This window comes from Euprymna scolopes, chromosome 32 (genome assembly GCF_053919585.1).
Source record: "Euprymna scolopes isolate OS-2025 chromosome 32, ASM5391958v1, whole genome shotgun sequence".
Lineage (NCBI taxonomy): Eukaryota > Metazoa > Mollusca > Cephalopoda > Sepiida > Sepiolidae > Euprymna > Euprymna scolopes.
The window spans coordinates 37,441,909-37,464,497 of NC_136513.1; positions in this window are offsets into that span (position 1 = coordinate 37,441,909).

The following is a 22,589-nucleotide window of genomic DNA, read 5'->3' on the forward strand; positions in this document are numbered from 1 at the left end:
GCAGCCCTGTCAGCATTCCCTGATAGGGGAGCTTCAGGTTATCAGCAATAAACTAACACTTTCTCAAAATTATATGGTAAACCTGAGAGATTGGGTCTCCTATAACTACACAAAACTAGGCAACATATCACAGTAACAGGGAAAAAGCCAATTTCTGAAATGGCTTTTCCCCTGTTGGCTTTGTGGACGAGGTGAAATTGTAACAGAGCCGCTGACGCTAGTAGCAACAGCAGCAGCAGCTTGCATAAAAGTATGCAAATGACCAAGCTGGCTGCGCGAAATGACGTCATAGCAGAGATAAAAGGACACATGCTTGGAGAAGCGATGTTCGGGACGGACGGAGAAGCTTAAGAAGATGAAATTGGAGCTTTTAGTTGTTGGATTGTGTTCGATTAGTATTGTGTTTTGATTTAGTCAAGGCAAGAATTCGTATTTGCAATTTGTAAGCTATTTTTGTTTCAGAAGAGAAGAGAAATACCTTTCCAAACAAAATGACTATTAATCCAGATAATCATGGAATCGTAAAAACGTGCTGATCTTGAGACGAATAGCAATGTTCCTTTCGTGTGCAGACGAAAATGCATTAAGAGAGTCAGTATATTTTATAAAGTGATTCCGGTTTCTGATTGGTTCGTAGCAGAGCGTGATGCAATCTGATTGGTCAGTTTTTATCATATATATAAATAGAACCTTCTTATTTTTTGTAACTCTACCTTCATAGCTATTCCAAAAATATTGAAACACTTCTCATTTGTAACAAAAATCATTGCTACCTCGAAAAATAAATGGCGTCGTAATTTTATTTGAAGGAAGAATACTTCTCCTGTGACTGAGATCACAAAATTGACACTGCGACAAGTGTCGGAATCGAGCAAAAGTCTTGGACCAGTACAACGAGCGGATAATCATGTACTGTGCCGTGAAGGCCCACAGTGACTTGTTAGCACCTATATATTTATTTTGATGAATTTATTAATATAAAACAATTTAAACTGTAAATAATTTATTTCGAATAAGATCATTACTGTCGGAGTGGAAATCGTTTGTTTTCTTGCACTAAGAATACGGTATATGTATTAGAAAAATAAAAGATATTTTATTGAGAATAAAACAGAATATAAAGAGAACAATAGTCGTAGTACGTAACGCCAAGATAACGTACTATGAAGTACCTACACACATCATCACAACCAACACCACCACTACCACGAGAGTCCGTACCTATTTGTACAGTTCGGAAGAGTTCATATCTTGCGCATTGGTGAGTACCCACAAGAGTTACCAAGAGAAACGATTAGATATTTAGTTTGAAAGACAGCTTAAAAGTCTACAAAATATACTGTGTTTTTATCTTAATATCCTATTAACATTTTGGTTCCCCGACAAAAGGAGGGTGGACCTGTAAATTCACTCTTGTCCGTTTGTCCGTTCATCTATCCGCACTTTTCTCAATAACTACGCCTTGGAATTTTTGAAATTTTGCACAAACATTAAACATGATATGATTAAAAAAGTAACAGAACAGATTTTCTGGAAAACTCCGGTTGCGCCCCTACGGGTAGCTTTTGGGTTTAAATAGCTAAAATTGACACTTGTGCTTATTTAAAAACTATTGATGCCTTGGATTTTAATAAAACTTTCTGAAAAGTTGTAACTAACAGATCTCTATATAATTTTGTTTGTCTATACTTCGCGATAACTCTTGGGTGTGGCCCAGGGGCTCTTTTAGGGCTAATAAAAACACTCCATTTTTGGGACTATTATACCATATTTTTCAAAAATTTACTGGTTATGTCTATTTAGCAATTTTGCATGGTGCTGAACTCAAATTTAAATATGATAAGGCCTTGGGGACATTTGGGGCTAATGGGGGTACATGATGGACTTAGTTATTTCTTTTTTTGCATGGTACAGAACTCAAATTTATGCATGTTACGGCATAACACTGCACCGTTTGTTCATTTTCACCAGGATTTAACGTCCCCTGGGGACTTTGGGGGCTTAATGTGAAGGGGGGGGGGACAAATGCTGAATATGGTCATTTTTTAATGCCTTGTTCACTGTGCACTCACAGGGGATCGTGCATGCTTCACTTGTCTTTTTTGTGTTTGATTTATACCTATAATATTCGTGCCAACCACTAGCGGTTGTATCATTGGACAAAATTAGATCTGTTTTTGCCCGGTTTGTTTGCTTGTTTGATATGATCTATGTTTAGGTATTTTATTTGTAGAAGAGAACAGGTGCTTGTAAGTCACAATAATCACATATGTTAGATATGTGTAAATACTTGACTTCTTTACCCCTGTTAATTTATCATGTGTTTCCCCTCGTTGCTAAGGAAAACATATAACACCCTTTTAACGGTTGCCGCAACAACATAAAATACATAACACACACACACACACACACACACACACACACACACACACACACACACACACACACACACACACACACACACACACATATATATATATTTGATAATTTATATAGACAAATTTACATGATCGCGACACTGGACATGCTAATGTCTTGAAGATATGGTTTGTCAAAACCACAAGTCCTTGTCAGGCGACTTTCAAAAAGTTTATCTTCCACGGAAGAAATCCGATCTTTAAGAACCGGATTTGTTCCATGGAATAAAATCTTTTAACTAAGCATCTGTCGGAAACATTAGAGTGTCTAGTGTCGTGACCATGTATATTTGTTTATATTAATAAAAATATATATTGCTCTTCTTTTATAGAGCACTTTTGAAAACCTCGTTAAATTAATGACTTATCTCTCTTAAATACCTATAACTTGGTATATATATATATATATATATATATATATATATATATTTGTGTGTGTATGTGTGTGTATGTATATATATATATATATATATATTTAGTAATGTGATTCATAATTTAAAATTCACATTAGAATTAAAAATTAAAAATCTGTTTCATAAGAAGGAACAACAACAAAGTCAATAATTTGTACGATCGTTTCGGAAACGATGTTTTTATTGTGATAGACATTAAGCCACGGACAATAAGTTTGATATATAGTTTTTTTAAACAAAGTCTCCTCATCAGCAAAAGTATTGGGTGTTTTTTTTTATATGTAAAAGACACCATAAATAAACCTAGCAATTTTTAAGTAAAACAGATGTATCTTTTAATCGTTCGCCTTTTGAAAACCGTAATTATCGTCAAAGCATTCATTTTGATGTTGATTGTAGCTTATAAATGTACGAATATATATATATATATATATATATATATATATATATATATATATATAAAGGATATCAAGTAAAGATCAAATACGTAAAGGAGGTGGATAATCAAGATAGTAAGATAAACTGCACAATATCATATAACATGGCGGTGAAGGGAATGAAGATATGTATAAAAATAAAGATAAGAATAAGATGAATGAAAATGGCAATAAAGATAATAGTAATAATGTAATTATGAAGAAGAAAAATAGAAGCAAAAAACAAGTTTGGTTATATTCCACCTTTCAGTGAACATATACAAAATAATATCCTTAAATAATGTGACATAATAATCTATAAGAACCCTCCCCAGACAATAGATTAAGTAAAATCATTAATAAAAACACAGTTAAACTTCCATTCTCAACCGTTGCAAATTTATGTAATGTTCAAATAATGATAAAATTTACAAAATGGTGAATGATATTAGGATTTAATATTGAAAAAACTTTAACTGTAGAATATCTAAAGAATGTCCATTGGAAAGCATTTTTTTACACAGGCATCACCACATTAGCAAGGACAAGAGGCCACTCGAGGATAAGGGTTAAATAGTGTACATTAGAAATTGGACAATATAGTAATCGTTAGTAATGGTAATTCGGTAAATTTGTTAACAAGTGGGACGGCTCAACAAGAACTTGTTTACATTAGACTTGAAGACAACCATATTGTAGTCAGCCAGAAAGCAGGAAAACGGAAGACAGTTCCATAGACGTGTAGTTCTAAGAAAAAAGCTTTGTTCATGGAATCTACGTTTAGGTTTAGGCACAGATAAAGAGTGGGGGGAATTATTGATAGTGTTTTCAGCTAGACGAGTGTTTCTTGTGAAAGTTTGGCGAGGGGGGACCATACACTGAAGTTCAGTCGAACACTTGCTTAATTTCTGAAATTGTATACGGTGGATAATAGTAAAAAGATATACCTAGAAGGAACTGAATCTCATTTTAAGGACATATATCGAAACCATATTGCATCATTTAACAGAGGAGGAACCAAATTGGAACGGAGATAATAGAAATAGGGATAGGACAAGAATAAATATGAAAAATAATAAGAGAAACACAACTGCATTAGGTAATTAGGTTAGGGAACTAGGTAAAAATAAAATAGAATGTGAATTAAAATGGTCAATAGTGGATAAAGGTAGAAAATATAAACCCATTAAATCTAAAATATGTCTATGTTTACTTGAATCATACTACATAGTGAATTTTTAAGAAGAAATTTTAAACAAAAAGTTGGATGTTATACAAAGCTGTCAACATAGAAATAAATTCCTATTACCATGCCTAAGACCTGATTAAAATAACATCAACAAGGTTTTGAGTGAAATGTAAGTGTAGAAAGAGAATTTTAAATTTAATACGAGTAATAATAAAGTAGAAGATCGTTAACTTAACACATAGAAAATAAACTAAATATAACCTGAATAAGGAAAATAAATTTAAATTTAATAATTGTTATTGGTGATAAACTACCACCTGAGACATTTCAATAGCACAAAAAAGAAAACAAATATTAAGTAATTGCAAAATATTGAGATGAAAAGATTATGATGGATTAAAATAGATTAAATTTTTTTTTACACAGTGATCACCACTTATCAAGGCCCGGAAGCCACTCAGGGATAAGGGTTATTGCAAGTGCATTACGTTAGTGTGGAGATTTGATGAAGTGTTTACTTAAGGGGGCGGTTCATAAGGAATTTGTTAACATTGGACTTGAACACATCCATGTTGTAGTCCGGTGGGAAGCAGGCGGACGGAACAGAGTTCCACAGGTGTGCAGTTCTAAGAAAGAACTTTGTTCATGGAAGGCACAGATAAAAGTGGGGGAAAATTTTCACAGTGGATTCGGCTAGACGGGTGTTTTTCGTGAAAGATTGGCGAGGGGGAACCAGAGATTGGAGTTCAGACGAGCACCTGCCATGGAAATAACGATAAAACAAAGATAGGCTCGCAACGTCTCTTCTGTGGGAGAGAGGTTGCAGGGTAGAGAAAAGGGCATCCCCCACTAAGCCACGAAGTCTATTTTGTACTCTGTCAAGGCAGGATAGGCTATTTTTAGCAGCTCCTGCCCAGATATGGCAACAGTATTCCATCCTTGGACGTACTTGGCTTTTATATAGATAGAGAATTGCATCAGTAGTGAGATATCTTCTGGAGCAGTAGCAGGATCCAACAATCTTTCCAGCGACCTTGGCAACAGACTTGATGTACGTGTTCCATTTCAGATTAGGAGTAAAGGTCAAACCCAGAAGCTTGTTAAAACACGGGGCCTCACCGAGACGAGAGCCATCCATCACAATTGATGACGGATGGGGATAAGAGCGTTGATGATGTAAGGATAGGCGTTTGGTTTTGGATACATTAAAGGTAACCAGCCACATCTTCCCCCACTGAACCACGCGCTCGAGATCAGAGGAGAGAGAATCAGAGAGAACTTTGTCATTTACAGCCTTTGATGTGTTGCCGTAGATGGTCGTGTCATCAGTATTGATGTCAACGAATGATTTAAGTATGTGTTTAGGGAGGTCATTGATGTAGATCAGGAAGAGAGTTTGGCCTCGGATTGACCCCTGAGGGACTCCAGCATTTATATTGCACGTCTCCGATTTTTGTCCATCTACCACTACTCTTATGAGCCTATCGGAGAGAAATGATTTAATGATTGAGAAAACATTTCCAGTTATACCGTAGCTGGAAATCTTGTGAAGTAGACCCTTATGCCATACCTTGTCGAAGGCCTTTGATATGTCAAGAGCAATTGCCCTAGAAAGAAAGCCTTTGTCAAGAGATTCACTAGTCCTGTGGGATATAATCGTCAGCACATCTGCGGCAGATCTTGCAGAGCGGAAGCCATATTGTGTGTCACTAAGAAGGTTATTCCTGCTGAGGTGGTTGACTATTTCTCTATTTAATATGGATTCCAGCAACTTACTCATAACACACAGGAGACTTATTGGTCTGTACTGAGAGGGAGATGACTTATCACCTAAATTCTTAAATACAGGGCAAACTGATGAGGTCTTCCAGGGAGTCGGAAAGCACTTCTCCTTAAGGCAGTGCTTAAACAGTTTCGTAAGTATGGGAGCAAGTTCTGGTTGAAGCTTTTTTAATTGGGATGCCATCTGGGAGAGTTGCTTTACTGGAATCAAGGTTCTTGATTAGCTTGGCGATCTCATGCACGGATATTTGTATGTTACCTTGCTTGTTCTGTGTTATAGGAGGAAATATGGGGAGTTGATGGCCTTCGTCGCATAGGGTAGAATTAGCTGCAAAGTTCTTTGCAAATAGTTTGGCCTTGTCTGACGCTGACGAGATGACCTCTGGTCCATTGATAATGGTTGAGATAGAACGCACACTTCTGTTCAGGATCTTATTTGTTATTTGCCAAAACTGGTGGAAACCAAGCCGCTGATCAGCTACCTTGGATTTAACAGACTGGGCATATAGCTCTCTTGCATTTTTGTTACTCTTTTACATTGGTTGCTGGCAGTCCTGAAAGCAGCTTTAGTCTCAGTACATCTATTACGTTGGTAGCAATGGAAAAAGTGATTTCTGTGCGCGATAGCAGCAGCACATTCTGGGGAGAACCATGGCTGGCTGTTAGGTTTTTGTTGGAATTTTTTAGATGGTATGAATCGGTCAATGCCTACAGTTAACCATTCGGTCAGATCTGATACTATAGAGGACACTTCCTTTTTAAACATGGAGTGCAGAGGTAAATCAGATATGAATGTACGGAAGCTATCCCAGTCAGCCATCAAAATCAGAATACAAGCTTTGAAATAAAGCAAGTAAGAAATTTAACCTAGATTAGAATAATTTGAAAACCACAAGTTAAGGCAAAAAACAAAATATTAAATTAAAATATAAAAGAATTTTGATAAAATTATGAATCGATAAATGTGGGCAAAATCGAAATATGTCCTTACATTGTCTCTATATACTGAATGATACGGAAATAGCAAAAATAAAAAAAACAAAAACAAAGATAACATATTCATATGAAGAAAAGACTTGAAATGATAGATTTAACATTTAAATAAATTATAGATTTAACATTTAAATTAATTACGTAACCAGTTTTAGGTGAAAATAAATATCAATTAAACATTATTTAAAGAAACTCTTTAATAATAGTTTTTTTTTACAAAGAAATGGATAAACAAATGTATTGTAACATGTAAATAAAAATTTGCACGAAACTAAGTCAAATTGAGACATGAATAATTGGATATATAAATAGAAACAATTATTTTAAATGTGTAGTTTTAGATTTGGGGAGTAAAGCAATTAAAAATAAATTAGAGAGAAAAATTATTAGAAAAATTAGGAAAAACATTAATAGATTAAATAAATACAAAAATAAATTAAATGAATATAAAAATAGACAATAGTAGAAGTATCATCTAAAAATAAGAAATACGAAATTTTAAGGTAATAGAAAAAAACCTAAAGAAATAAAGAAATAAAGTAAAATAATGAAAAAAGAGATGAGTCCAACTGCTTGATCCCTTAAAATAGAGATTATGAATATATTCACATATATATGACGAGTGTACTGTTGGCGTCTGAAGAGTAGCTATTTTGGAATATTTTAAATTATATAATATTTACTTTGTCCAAAAGATTATGAAACAATTCTAACACATAAGGAAATATACCATATGATGTTCTTATTTTATTTTTTGTTGCATTGGTTTTTTGCATACGTATATATATATATATATATATACACACTCACACACACACACACACACATATATATATATATATATATATATATATGTATGTATATATATATATACTAGCAGGGACACCCGGCGCAACCCGGCTGTAAAGTACGCTTAAATAGGATATTTTAATTCTTGCAAATTTCGTATATTCTTATAGTGTTTATGTTCTATCGATTTTTCTACATTGTAAAGTTGTGATTTCCAAAAGAGAAAAATATATCCATATGACTTGGAAGCATCAGCTTGAATCGAAAACGAAACAAAAACTTATGAAAAAATATACACATATACTTGAGTTCATTCAGCCATAATCGAAACCAGAACCAAAACTTATGAAAAATTCTTGATAAAAAATATAGATGACTTAAGCGCCATCAACTATAATCGAAACCGAAACCGAAACCAAAACCTTTGAAAATTTTTTTAGTAAAATTATTTATAAAAATAAATGACTTGAGTGCTATCAGCTATAATTGAAACCGAAACCAAAACTTATGAAGAATTCTTGGCGAAATTATTTATTCCAAGAAATGGAAGTCTATAACAATTAAACGACTCGGATAACACAGAAAATAAATAAATAATACATACGTTATCGTATTAACATATATATATATATATATATATATATATATATATGTATGTATATATATTTAATATTTTTTTTTATAGACAAATATTACATAGTCGCTAAACTGAACATGCTAATGTCTCAAACAATTGGTTGGCTGATAGAGTATACCGAGAAATTATCAAATAAAAATAAATATAACAACAGGAAAAGGAAAATCATTTCGTTTACGCCTCCCTATAAACTCATGGTGAAAACAAACATAGAATAAGATTTCTTAATTTTATCAAAGTACATTTTCCATCAGGAATATCTTCCATTAGATTTTTAACAAAAAACACTCACAAGCTAATTTATAGTGTAGCGACAACCTTGAGAAAAATTATCAAAATCACAATAGTAGAATATTAAATAGCAACAAAAAGCTAAATATATATGAACTCAATAATACTAGATTTTGTAATTATTTAAACAAGCCTGAATGCCCACTTAAACATAACTGCTTGGTCAAATCCGTGGTATACAAAGCAACTATCACGACGGAAGAAAATAGCATTGTAATTAAATACTATATTGGCATGGCTGATAACATCTTCAAAGAGAGGTTCTCCAGCCATAAATATTCGTTTAATAATCCAAAATACAAGAACAGAACATCACTCACCATGTACTATGGGGATTTAAAAGAGCAGAACCTAGCGTCAGTTGTTAAATGGGACATTTTTAGGAAAACAAGTACATCAAATCCGTGTCTGCGTGAAAAATTGTTTATTTCTTGATTCAATGAAATAGATAAGCTCCGGAATAAAAAAAATGAAACCTCTATTTACTGTGAACACTATAAATCCCACCTTCTTAGCCACTTTGATTTTCTTTCGTAACTTTAGGCTATCCTTATTTTTATTCTTTATTTTTCATTCTTGCACTATTATGTGTTAATTACTTGTCATTTTGTAATGGTGATTTTGTTGCATATTTTTCACCCCCTATTATAAGGTTTTTTTTTTACCCCCGAATTGTATCTCCTATCTTTAATCCTTGTTGTCTTCCTTAATTTACCATTTGTTCATTTTTTAATTTCATAATTGTTTTTATATATAGTTTTAAAGGTTAAAAAACTTCCAAGACTATATATATATATATATATATATATATATATATATGTGTGTGTGTGTGTGTGTGTGTGTGTGTGTGTGTGTGTGTGTGCGCAGACCCTTAATTACCTCTAATTCTGTCATTTATTGCCGGTAGCCTAACGGTAGAATGCAAGCCTACAGTCAAGGTTGACTTTGTTACTGGGTTCAAATCTCCCGATTAGCAACAACTATCGCCCACTACAATTATGACTTAAAATCCAATAAATACAAGATATTTTCAAATCAAATAATTTTTTTTATCGGAAAATATTCTGATCAAGTTAAAGTGTAAATTATAGTCATGAAAAAGGCCGGTCATTGAGATGTACTTTTAGGTTTCTAAAAGTTTCATTCTGTACTGTTCCAAAAAAAAAAGTGATTAAAAAAAAAAATGAAAGATATAGCATCACCAGGTGTCAATAACATTTATAAATGAGAAAATCTCTGCTAAAAATTCTTTATTATATGGAAATTAGAAAAAAAAGCAGCAACAAACGAACAGAATATTAAGTGTTCCCATCCAACTATTAGAAACTATTTAAATTATGTCGATTCATAATCGGCACCTCTTATAAAAATCCTTATTGAAACCCCAACATATCAAAAATAGGTTTGAGGCAAGCAAGAGAAGGATAAAAATACCAGACACTAGTGTCCCGATTAACGACAGTCAAGAGATTCGAACCCCGGTAACAGAAGTGATTTCTGGCTTCATTAGCAACGACCCGAACCATTCGCCTACCGTCAACCGCGAGATATGCAGTTGAAATTTAAACATTTTTTCAAATAAAGTGCTATATATATATTTAATTATTATAGTAAAAAATAATTATATCTATATCTATGTATATATATATATATATATATATATATATATATATATATATATTTGTGTGTGTGTGTGTGTGTGTGTGTCGCAGAAGAAAGGTAACAGGCTAAATCTAAAAAAATTCTGGTGTAACTATAAAATTTGGAGGAGGTTTAATTTATGATTTTGCTACTTTTTTTTTTATCGGAAATTGAAATTATAGTCATGAAAAAGGCCGGAAGTATTTTAAAGTTTCTAGAAGAAGGCCGGAAGTAAGTTTCTAGAAGTTTCATTTCAAGTTTTTACTGTTCAAAAAATGCTTTAAAAAAATGAAAAATATGGCATCACCAGTCACAAGTGGCAATGGAAGGCTAATGAGAACAATCTCTGTCGATTATATATATATATATATATATATATATATATATATATATATAAATATAAATATATAACTACTTAATTTACTCACATAAAATTAATATACGAAAGTATAGATTTATGCGTAAGTTTTAAGTATTTACTTCAAAAGTGCTCAATACGTAGGTAGAGCTCGTTAGTCAGTTATAAAATGTATATGGCGATTAAGCTACACTGAATATTCCGCGTTTCATCCATTTTAGGATTCTTTAGTCTGAAGAATCCTAAAGTGGATGAAACGCGGAATATAATCGCAATATGCATTTTATAACTTACTATATATATATATATATATATATATATATATATATATATATATATATATATATATATATGGCAGAAAAAAGTGACAGGTAAATCTAAAAAAATCTCCGCGGAACTGTAAAATTAGGAGGAGGTTTAATCTATGATTTTTTTTCGGAATCGAAAACCTTTAAAATTCGTTTTAAATGTTTTTTCCAGATAATGTGTGGAAACAATTGTACGCCTGGAAAAGTTATATTCGCCATATCTTGTCTCAAACATAACTCATTACATATCAGTTTATTGCAAGAGTAACTATAGCGAAATATATTTCCACGTATTTTAAAGGATGATCGTAAACTCATGTTATCTTGCTGCCGACGGGCGGACATTTGGTAAAAAAAAAGGAGTTGTTACTCAAAGAACCATAAACCGCCCATGTTTATGAGAGTTTGTTTTCTAAAGAATTTCCATTTACTATTTGTGGCTTTCTGTCGGGCGGCAAACGCACCGGAATCAAATTATCTCTTAAAAATAAATCTCGTTGAAGCATCGTCGTCAGTTGGTGGCTGCATAAGAGGGTGAAAGATAATGCCTGATGTGCGTGTGGGCTGGCAATCCTATAAAGCTGACGTTGCCTATAGATTTTGGCAAAGCGAATTCAAATTCTTGCTAATTTATTCTTGTATTTTGGGTTGGCCTTGAAGCAAAACATCTCGACCTCTCCAACGATTGGAGGCAGCGTGTAAGCTGTCAAAGACTTTAAGGTTCAAATGCTATAGGCGTAAGAATAATTGTCGAAACCGAAAGAGCGGAAGAACCATCTTGGAGTAAGCGTCACATGCCTCCCGCGGTGACTAAGTTCACAATATATTATAGCCAACCTTGCACTGTACAGAAGCTATTGTTGATTTTATAAAGTTATTTTCATATATTAATGGTTTGAATTAAAGTATAAAAAACAGAAATCAAGTATTATGCTTCAGTTGTGCTCTAAACAGAAACATTCATTTCGAATCCGCCCTCGTCATATCAAAGAATCTACTATTGATTTTTTATGTCTCTCCTTACTGTTTGCGGTTATATCGGCTTCAATTTAAGTTTAAAATACAAAAATCAAGTATCATGCTTTAATTGTGCTATAACCTTCTTCAAACGTGCCCCTGTCATATTAAAGAGCCTACTGTTGATTTTATATGCTGGGCCTTCCAGCTTGTTTTGTAATAAAAAAAAAACTTCTCAAATGTGAAGTTGGGCTGTGTAAGATGTTAACTTTGGTCAAGATAACATGTTCATTATTTCATCGGATTAATTTGATTATATCAATTATCGATACTTATCGAAAAAATTCCGACACAAAACATATGGAAAAACACTGTCAGGCACAGAAATTACCTTCGTGTGAAATTTCATAAAAATAGACCCGGCTGTTTTTGAGTGTATGGGGAACGAACTCACAGACACAAAATATGTTCCTTTGATACAATTATAGATATAGAGATACTGCACGAATTTTTTTTGCAAAGGAGTCATCCTTTATCAAGGCCCGAGGGCCACTCGAGGATAATGGTAGATGAGTGTACAATGGTCAAAGGGAACATGTTAGTCATGGATAGTAGGGGAAATTTGATAAATTGAATTACTTAAGGGGATGACCCTTCTAGAATTTTTTCACGTTGGACTTGAAGACAACCATATTGTAGTCAGTTGATAAGCAATGATGAACCAAGCCTGTATCAGATGGATTACAATTTAGAGATACTAGGCGCTGTATGTGCTCTCTATTTATCTCGACATTGTTTCTAACAGTCCGGAAATTACATATAATTGCAACAGGAATTGTCGACTAAGGAAAAGTGTGGTTGGCGATTGCGTAAAACTCACCACAAAAATTTCACGTGCACTCTTTAGTGAGTATCTACAGTCCGTCAAAATTTAACGGGGCCGTTATATATATATATATATATATATATATATATATACATATAAATATATATATATATATATATATATATATATATATATATATATATATATATATATAGTGAGCAATTGAAACTTCATGGAATAAGGAAAACTGTAAATCTTTGTATTCCTTGTCAAAAAATGAATTTGTTGCAAATCTTAAATTTACAGAATTTAATCCAAAATGTTTACTTGTTTTATTAACTATTTGCTCTTATATATATATATATATATATATATATATATATATATATATATATATATATATATATATATATATATATATATATAATTATTAGATCACTCTGACAGACATTAAAAACATTTAAAAAATAAATGTTTAAATTTCAACAATATTTCTCGCGGTTAACGATGGCCGAATGGATTAGGTCCTTGCTAATGAAGCCAGAGATGGCTTATGTTGCCGGGTTCGAATCTATCGACTGGTATTAATCATGACACCCTGCACTGATGATTCCCGAAAGGATGAAACACTAGTGTCTGTAGGCATTTCATAATTATTATAGTAAATAATTATATGTATACATATGTATGTAGATCATGAAAATGTTCCTATAAACTCTGAAATATAAATACATGGATCACATTACTCAATAAAGATGACGCCTTATATAAGAATTACATATAATTTTATTAAAATATTAACCTTTAAATGTCATGTATCAAAATTTTCTCGAATTAGATGATGAGTTTAAAAGTTGCAACTTTTTATGTGAAGCTGCAGTTGCAAATTTTCCAAACAATGAGAATATCTCAATTTTTTTATTGAAAAACATTGTTTTTTTTTTGGGGGGGGGGGAGAATACAGGGAGGAACGATAAAATTCTCGCCCTAGAAAAGAGGCATGATTCCATTTCGGCTTGATGATTTCTTTTCTTTTTTTTTCTTTTTTTGTTGCAGACGATTGGCCAGTTGTGTACAAACTCCAACAGCGATAAAGCCCTTCTATCATGTCTGAAAGTGACACAATGTTCCACGAGCAAGACTCAGGATGCGCCGTTGTATAAATCACGTTCTCTACCGATCAAAGTTATAAAAACAGGACCATTGCCAGCACGCTCAAAATGCATCGCCGAACTGCCATGGATAACAGCGACGCGCTCAGTTTAATGAAATCAAAGTTTTCAGTTACAGTTATGGTTTCTGGTGTGGTTTCAAGCCGGGGCCACATCATGCCACCTCACATCTTCGAAGTCAGCTTGAAAGTCAACACCAAAGTGTATCTCGATGTGCTGAAGAGTGTGGTGATCCCTTGGTGCAACCAGGGGACGGCTGGTAGAGCCTGAGTGTGGCAGTAGGACTCGGCGCCGGCCCACAAGTCCAAAGAGACACAAGCTTGGCTTCAGAAGGAATGGTACATTTTGTACCCTTTTCTCACTCTCTCTGTCTCTCTCTCTCTCATATATATATATATATATATATATATATATATATATATATATATATATATATATTTGTGAATTATTCCACGGATTTCGGCCTTTTGGATTATTTTGGACCATCTTCCAATTACGCGATTCCCTTGGATTTTACTTGTGCGAATGGAAATTTAACTAACTTTCTTGGATTTGCATTTTTGTATTTTACCGCCATTGGATACTCTACCTTTTACAAGACTATCCATTCACGTGAAATCACCCTTTTCATCACCCTATTCTCTCTGCTTCACTTTTTGTTATCAAGTAAGATCTTCGACTTACTTGCAGTTTCATCAAATACTTTTGCATGCAAAATCCGATCCCTCATTTTCTAATTCCTACCCTCTGATGAGAAGGAAAGTATTTCTTCGAAATGCCGCGGACTATCCACAAATTAAATATGTTTTTAACTCTTTTTCAAAGTGTTTTTCAACATGTTTTATTAACTATTTGCTCTTATATATATATATATATATATATATATATATATATATATATATATATATATATATATATATATATATATATATATATATACTAGCAGGCCGCCCAGCATTGCTCGGTCGTGAAATACGCTTAAATATTAAATTAATGCAGATTTCACATTTATTATTATACTAGCTCGAGGAGCCAGGTCTTGCCCGATTGTAAAAAATTGTAAAAAATTAGGAAGTGCGCGGGAGGGGGGGGAGATCGTAAAATCTGCTTTTAATTAAAAAACATTGTGACAACGGGGACGGAGGCGTCGTTTGAGTGCCATCAGTCAAAAGGGAAACCGAAAGCAAAATTTTGTAACCAAAAAAAAAAATAAATAAATAAAATAAAAATAAATAAAATAAAATTAAAAAAAAATAATCGTCCTTGTAAAAAACGGTCCAGTTGAAGGTTAGAGAAGGGATGCGTTTTCGCCAATTTTTGTTGGTCGAGAAACTGAGTGTTAGGTGGAAAACTTCATTTTTTTTATAATTTTCACACTTTTGCACCGATTTACCCCGGCTAAACCGAAATATAAAGTTGCGCCTGGGCCCGAATACACTACATATAAAATTTCATGTCTGTAGACCAAAAACTGAAAGAGGAGATTATTAGGCAGAATTTTTTAAACAAATATATATACACATACATAAATATATGTCGGAAGAGTTTTGTGTTTACTATAAACTTTGTACGCAAATATTACGCACGTATAAATTATGGAGAACTTTTTATGCAAATATTATGCAAGTATAAATCATGTAGAATATCTGCATAAATATAATTACACGTAATAGTTAACTAAAGATAATCATCCCATAAGAAAACCGAAAAAATAATAGGGAATTAATTAAAATGAATGTTTTAAAGAATATGCAAATTAGTTAGATTTTTACTTGGTTCTGATACAAGTAAAGAATTGCCTCAGCAATGCGATATCTACTGGAGCGATAGAATGATCCAACCATTTTTCTAGCGACGTTGGCAATGGATTGGATGTACGTGTTCCATTTCAGATCAGAAGTAAAGGTAAGCTACAGGAGCTTGTCAAAACATTGTACCACATGCTCAAGATGAGAAGAGCAAGAATCAGAGAGAACTTGCTCATTTACGGCCTTTGAAGTGTTGTCATCAGCATAAATGTCTATTATATTTGATAACTGATATATATTAACTCTCTTCAGCTGAGTATGTTAACATACGAGGGCGTGCTTTCAAAAACAACTTCATGGCTGGGAAGAGGTGAAATTCAGAGGGTGCAAGGTCAGGAGAGTAGGGAGGATGGGGAAGGATTTTATAACCACACGCCCGTGCTTCTGATCTGGCGACATGCGAGTTGTTGACCGGAGCGTTGTCCTGCAGGAGGAGGGCACCTTTGCTGATCTTGCCCCGCCTCTTGATTTTTATAGCTTCCCTTAATTTCCCCTAAAGTTAAGCATAATAGGCTCCTGTAATTGTGCTACACTTTGCCAGGAAATCTGTCATCACTACTCCATCCTGGTCCCAGAAGACTGTGAGCATGACCTTGCCAGCGGAAGGCTGCGCCCTTGCCTTCTTTGGAGATGGTGAGTCCAAGTGCTTTCACTGCATTGACTGGGCTTTGGTCTCTAGATCATCCTGTGTAATCAGTCTTTTGAAAACTTTGACTCATCTTCTTGGTACATCTCCAAATTCATCCTCGAGCACTCGATGCGTTCTCGCTTCTGGAAGGGCGTGAGCAACCTGGGAATCCATCTGGCAGACACCTTATGCATATGCAAATGGTCATGAATGATAGTTTCCACAGACCCTGTACTAATCTTTACATCTTCAGCTATTTGGCGACTAGTAATGCGTCGATCTTCCAAAATGGAAGCCTCAACTTGACGGACAGATGCCTAATCAATGGCAGAAGGGGGGGGGCGACCAGTTTTGGGAGCTGTTTCCACAGACTTCCAGCCATGTTTGCATTCACGATGCTAGCGTTTTACAAGGTCATATGATGGGGCATTATCACCATAAGTTTCTTTCATTTCATCAAAAGTCTCCTTTGGTGTGCGTCCTTTCAAATACAAAAACCGGATCACTGCTCGACATTCAACAGACTCCATTTCACATCTGACTCAGTTCAAACACCTGTAAAACAGAAACCACAATTAGTTCAGCGCTGTAATTTGCCACATAACCCGTAGAGATATAAATCATTGCACATGCAAAATTTTAGCTAGATCAGACAACTGGAAGTGTGTCATGGGCATTACTTATTGCACGCCCCTCGTATATGGTAAGGAAGGAATTGGGGAATTTACCGGGACAATTTCACTACTCGGAATTGCCCGGGATCAAAAAATTCTAAGATGACAATATTATTTTCACTAACTGATATATATATATATATATATATATATATATATATATATATATATATATATATATATATATATATATATATATATATATTTATCAAAGCTGTATCGAGGGATTTGTTTTGGAAAAAAAAAACGAGTGAGAATCGAAATATTTACAAACTAGCGGGGGTGGGTCCCCGGGTGTTTGCTCGTGTGTTGTTGGAGGGGGGGACCCTCTTTTATTATTATAAAAACACGGTGTTATAAAAATTGGAAAAACCAAAACAAAGCAAAACCGCGAACAAATGTAAAAAAAAGGGGAAACGGTGTAGGTAGAAAGACAGGCTCGAACCCGAAGCATCGAGGATAAGGCGGAAGAAAATGCCAGACACGTTTCCTCTACGCCAAAGAGACACACAACTGAGAACGGATAAAATTAACTCTTTAAAAACACTTGCAGGTGGTTGAAACTAACGTCAACGTTTTCTAGGTCAAACATGACGTAATTGTCGTAGTAGCAGGAGGGCGCCTAGTTGAGGGTGAAGGGACCCCCCCACACACATTTTAGCTTTTATATTTATAGATATCCCTCGCCCTGTTTTAGCTAAAATTGAAAGGAATAAAAAACAAAACGAACGTGAAAGAATACCAAAGGAAAAAAAGGGGAAAAAGAAAAAAAAATAGTTACCGCGTAAAATGCAAATATGCTTTTTTAAATCTATTTTTTTTAAATGGAAAAACAAAATTTAAAAAAAATAAAACTTACCGTGTATAATGAAAATATGTTTATTAGATTTTATTTTTTTTATTTTTCTTTGTTTCAACGAAAAAGAAAAAATGAATAAATAAAACTAGAAAACTGACCATGTTTTGTATTTTTTTAATGTAAGTCGCTGATAACCAATTTGAATGTGGTCTTATTCCAATATCGATAGCGTAGTAGTAATTGTGCTAATGAAACTCTCATAAATGCAATGTATAGAAATAAATAATGAATAAATAACTAATCCGAAAATAGGAAGTCAGCAGTAAATAAAATATTAAAGCGACTAATCGGTGCAAGATTTGTAGAACACTGGCAGCTGACTGCTAAAGGTTCTTGTAAAAACTGGAATCCAATGTTAGTTTGTTTCGTTTAATTAATCCTTAGAATCGCAACCCCCCATCCACCTGCAAAAAAGAGAACAAATATAAAAGGGAGAAAAAAGGTGAAAAAAAGAAGAAATTGATAAAATGGCACAAGTAACCCACAGAATAACTGGAATGTAAAGTCGCGTTTCACTCGACGGAAAAATGCACATTCATATTTTTTAAGCAACTAAGAACTCCAACCGGTGTTCCTCTTATATTCCTCTGTGGACGTATCCTCAGCGGTGTTAAGTGGTCGTGGGCGGAGTATGAATCGAATAGAGAGAAATGATTTTACAACTTCCATTGATTCTAATCGATTGTGGCAATGAACTGTCACCGGAAAAAAAAATATAGAAATGTACGAATATCAAGGAACTGTAAGGATAGTAGGCCTATAACACACCTCAGATCCTGTGCTGAAGTGTGGGGACATTACATTTGAATGTAATGTCGTGATTTTTAATCCCATTTAGGTTCCTCTCACACGGGAAAAATGAGTTCATTTTATTTATATAGAATAGATAGAAAGAAGATAGAAGATGAAGAAAATAGAAGAAGAATAGAAGAATAGAAAATAGAAAAGAATAGATAGAAGAATAGAACATAGAAGAAGAAGAAGAAGAATAGAAGAAGATAGAAGAGAAGAAGAATAAGAAAGAAGATAGATAGATAGATAGATAGAAGAATAGAAGAAGAAGAAGAAGATAGAATAGATAGAATAGAAGATAGAATAGAAGAAAGAAGAAGATAGATAGAATAGAAGAGAAGATAGAAGATAGAAGAAGAGAAGATAGAAGAAGATAGATATATAGAAGACGAATAAGAAGAAGAAGAAGAAGAAAGAAGAAAGAAGAAAGCAGAAAGAAGAAAAGATAAAATTACGTTGCGTTACATTATGTATGGTGGAAAAAGAAGAAAAAATGGGAGAAAACGATTGAAATAAAGCAACGTTATATTTCTCGAGGATCCTACGCTCAGACCCAGGAGACATTCCTCCTGTTTACAGAGAGAAGGCCTTCTCAAGCGAATGTGAACAGTCTCCAAAATTTTGAAATAGAATAATAATTGAGCGCGACTCCGAATTGACAATGGGTTTGTGCTAAAGTTCGCTGCACATGACGTTTTTTTTTTCATGAACATATTTTCAATTCCGCCTCGTTTTTTTTTTTCAAAACAAACCCTCGATACAGCTTTGATAAAGCGAGGGCGAAACCGGTCAGCCGACTCCCTCATTTTCCCCTTCTCTTCTCTTCACCCCGTTTAATTTATTTTAAACATTTTTAATAATGAATTTAAGTTTTTCCTTCATGATTGCGATATATAAATTTTGCACTCCTCAAAAATAATGAAATATATATATATATATATATATATATATATATATATATATATATATATATATATATATATATATATATATATTTGTTCTGGATAAGTTTTAGTTTCAGTTTACATTCAAGCTGATGTACACAAATCATATGGACATTTTTTTTTATCACAATTTTATAATACATAAGAATCGATAAAAAAATGACTATAATAATATATATGAAATCTGCAGGAATTTATATATCATAATTAAGCGTCTTATACGACCGGGCTACGCTGGGCGTCCTGCTAGTATTTGATCGCGTGGTATCAAAACGAGGATATGTAATAGAAAGGAGTTTGGAAACGGCACCAAACGGGGAGCACAGAAAAGACTAGATGTTACGTGGCAGAAGGAGTATAGAAGAGAGCACCAAGATAACGTATACGACCGATATGCACGTATATGTTGGATGAAATGAAATATGGAAATGTACACGGACACACAGATACACAGACACTTTCACTTATATATATATATATATATATATATATATATATATATATATATATAGATAGATAGATAGATAGATAAAAGTGAACGTGTCTATGTGTGTGTCTGTGTGTCTGTGTGTGTGTCTGTGTACATGTCCCTACGCAATAACTCTGTCAATTTTCAGTCTACAGACTCGAAATTTGATATACTGAGATTTGGGAAAATTGATGTGATCGGTTTTCGCCAGAAATTTTGCAGTAAAGGCGTCAAAGTTCAACGATTTGACCTCTGAGAACTCTACCAAACTCCTCCGACAATTTTGGGTCTAAACACTTGAAATTTTAGGTATGGTTCCTTGGACATGGATCTAACTTAATAACTTAATTTGAGCCCCCAAACAGTAAATGTTTATGGGTCATAATAGGGGTCAAAGTTTTAAAAAAAATTAGAGCTTTGCGGTCTCTATCAAATTACTCAGACAATTTCTGGTCTAGACATTTTACATTTGACATAATGGATATTCAGAGATAGGGCAAGCTTTTTAATCGGTTTGGGTCGAAAATTTGAGTTACCAATATATAAATGTATGCATGTATGTATGTATGTATGTATGTATGTTTGAATGTTTGCCTAAAACTTTCGACAGAGGCAACGGATTTTACGAAGATCAGTATACTTTTAAACTTCGACCTTTCAGACGACAAATATCGAAAAATTGGCTAAAAACATTAATATCTTCACCTTTATCTGGACACTTTTCTACAGGGGGCGGCGTATTTTTCGCCTTTATTTTTGAAAGTCATCCTCTCCTTTCGATTTTCTAGCCTTAATTTAAACATTAGTCACATCCGGTTTGGCGGTGGTCGTAACAGCAAAGACGTCGAGGCGTTTCCCCGTTCTTTTCCTCCTTCGCGGTACGGGTTCGAGCCTGCCTTCTTACTACCACTTTTTTTTGTTGCTAAGCATACACATCCAAACACTCGGGTAACGTCGGGCTGAAATGCTAGTATATATATATATATATATATATATATATATATATATATATATATATGGAAAGAAGGAAAGAAATTAGGAATTTACTGGCACCATTTTATTTACTCAGCCCTCGTTCAAGATTAATGATCATTAAACAACGTTATTTCTTTTGATATTTTGGTCTTAAACTTCATTTGACCGTGCTGTGGAAACATCCTCCATAAATTTACAGCAGTGTATTTGATAATTGAGATAACAGTTGTAACATGATTTTATTTTTCTTTAATTCTTTTCATCTTAACTATACTTTTAACATTAGCGTAAAACCTTCTTTACTAGCATTAAAAAATGTACTTTGTAAGTGGAGGTAACAATAACGTGTGTTACTCGATGTTGCCCGGGAGAAATAAAATGATTCTTATAAATATCATTTCTCTTTATACGTTGATTAAAACTTTGATAGTGCTGTGAAGGGTTCCTTAATGACAGCACATCATTATGTTCAATAAACGAGGAATAGGGATAATAGAAACATTTGCCCTACTTTGCATTTTCCGGAAGGAATATAATAAACTACATACACTATGTAACTCCTATTTGACTTATCAATCAAAAATAATTTCTGTCGCTTTTTAGAAACATAAAATTTCTTTGTTCTTAATATTGTTTGGACTAATTAATATAAGCCTAGAATTCATATAAATTCTATGCGTAGTTCGAACTTTGCTATGGTGGTGCTTTGTAGTCCTAGAAAACATCGTCAGGAAGGATGTGTGAATGCTATTTGCGAGGAGGGCTAGTAGAGTGTTTTTTAATAGTATCAGTCAGTGTTAAGTGACATAGGGGAAGGTGGTTACGACAAGCATTTGAGTGTGTGTTGGTTGGAATGGAATTTCTCTCTCTCTCTCTCTCTCTCTCTCTCTCTCTCTCTATATATATATATATATATATATATATATATATAGTAAACCAGAATATCTTCGTATATGCGGAGAGTGAGCCGTCGACATTATATTATGTGTCTTAGATGACAAAAAAATTGAATGAAGTGTATACGCAGCTTACAGCGCAATATCTGCAGAATGAGTACAGAAGAAGTACAGAAGGAGTAGAGAAGTACTGAAAAAGTACAGTAGTATAGAAAAAGTACAGAAGAAGCACAAAAGGAATACAGAAGGAGTACAAGAAAAAGTACAAAAGGAGTACAGAACGAGTACAGAAGGAGTTCAGAAGAAGTACAGAAAAAGTTCAGAAAAAGTATGGAGGGAGTACTGAAGGAGTACA